At 43.4% G+C, this 1,850-nt stretch overlaps 1 non-coding gene across 1 annotated transcript; it reads right to left on the reverse strand.

Annotated features, from left to right (window-relative positions):
- Positions 1–1,248: 1,248 nt before the first annotated feature.
- On the reverse strand, positions 1,249–1,355 carry LOC126424528 (U6 spliceosomal RNA). The gene has a single exon (XR_007576178.1). It is a non-coding gene; the product is annotated as a U6 spliceosomal RNA (small nuclear RNA).
- Between the last annotated feature and the right edge of the window lie 495 nt (positions 1,356–1,850).

Consider the following 1,850-nt stretch of genomic DNA (forward strand, 5'->3'; position numbering starts at 1 on the left):
GATTCTTTAGCCTCTTCCTTCCAGCATTTCCGTTCTCCTTAGACAGCTGTTGTAGCTTTCATACAGGAAACACTGTAAGAAATTCTCTCTTGCTATAGGATAGAAAACTATGCTCACTTTCGTTTTTTATCGAGCGGTTTTCTTGAATTAGACTCAGTGGAAACTAAATCGTATTCACCTATCTTAAGTGGAAGAGAAACTAATTGTTCAATTGAAATCTCTTTAGCATCAGTTCGAGTACTTTACACTAAGTTTTGAACTATCATAAACAATTTGGACGCTGAGAACCATAAAGGCCTAAAGCACACCGTTATGGATTTTGAGATTGTACCATGTATGCATACTCCTGACATCTGTTGATGTTGTTTACATGAACATTCATTAAAAGCTGGCTCAACGATTTCTCTGATTTTCATTTCCATTTGGGCCGAGAGTATAAAGCATAATCTTGTTGCTCTTCGCTGCTCAATTGTTATCTAGGGTTGCGAATATAATTTAGTGTCTACATGGTGTCCGTTGTACAGTACTTCGCAGGTGGAGGTATACCGGGAGTTTTATATCGTCCTCTAGCCATAGGATGTAAATGATGATAACGAGGACCTTGGAGTGTTGGAATAGGTGGTAATCGTGTATGTGGGACATTTGGTATATACTCTTTGTTCTGATTCTACATTATCATTAAGCATAAACTTTACAACTGTCAAAAACACACTAATGTCAGTAGCCTATACACGAATATTTTATGAATTAACATCAATATTAAATATAAGCCTAAATATTAATTAGTATTAAATAACGTAAAGTGAGTACATTACTTTTTTTGCAGGAAATATAGGACAATGAGAGTAGGTTAACATTCAAATGGTTCAAATGGCTCTGAGCACTATGGGACTTAACTTCCAAGGTCATCAGTCCCCTAGAATTAGAACTACTTAAACCTAACTAACCTAAGAACATAACACACATCCATGCCCGAGGCAGGATTCGAACCTGCGACCGTAGCGGTCGCGCGGTTCCAGACTGAAGCGCCTTTAACCGCTTGGCCACCCCGGCCGGCGTTAACATTCATTTCGGACCCATGAGACTAGTGGTTTCTCTACAAATCTGATTTTCACGAACACCTGTTTTCTCAAAACTTTGTGTCAATGGTTTAAGCCTTTATGGTTCTCAGTGCATCAGTTACTTATAACCTTCATATTCAATGCTTCTCCCAGTCTATGTTGATCAACTTAGTTTCATACTAAGATTTAAAATGTGGAACGCTTAAAAATTTTGAGTGTCATCCTTGAGGAGGGGCCATGCTGTTCTTCTCTGTATCGCTCCAGTGTTACTCCATGTACTGCCGAAGAAAGTACAAAACCTTCGCGTGGCCGGAGACGGACGCGAGATAATTCAGTTTAGACACCCATACCCGAAACAAACGCTCTAACCGAGTTGCCCTTTCGCTTTCATTTCAGTGCGCAAGCACTGTATCCTCCTACATAATGAATGAAGTAACGGAGTGATGGTGGTCGCCTGAGTCCAGAGAGAGATGTCGGATCGTAATCTGGGCACTCGGTGGCCCTACTTACCGCTCGTCCTTGGCGCGCTGGCGCCCGCACAGTGGCGTGTAATGCGGAGCCGTCGTGGTCCAGCGCGCGTCTGTCTCTCGTTTTGGCGTCGTTCCACCCGCTTCAGCGACCAGCCGCGCGTGCTTTCCCACGGCTAAGCCGCCCCCTCGCTTCACGACCGACTGTTCGTATCGCTGGCTGACAAGCTTCCCTCTGAATGCCTGATGTCCTGCTAAGGATTTGGAGTTTCATCGCCATCTGCACTTGTCTCACGGCAAGTACATGACGTGTTAAGCTTCT

Source organism: Schistocerca serialis, chromosome 1 (genome assembly GCF_023864345.2).
Source record: "Schistocerca serialis cubense isolate TAMUIC-IGC-003099 chromosome 1, iqSchSeri2.2, whole genome shotgun sequence".
Taxonomy (NCBI): Eukaryota; Metazoa; Arthropoda; class Insecta; order Orthoptera; family Acrididae; genus Schistocerca; species Schistocerca serialis.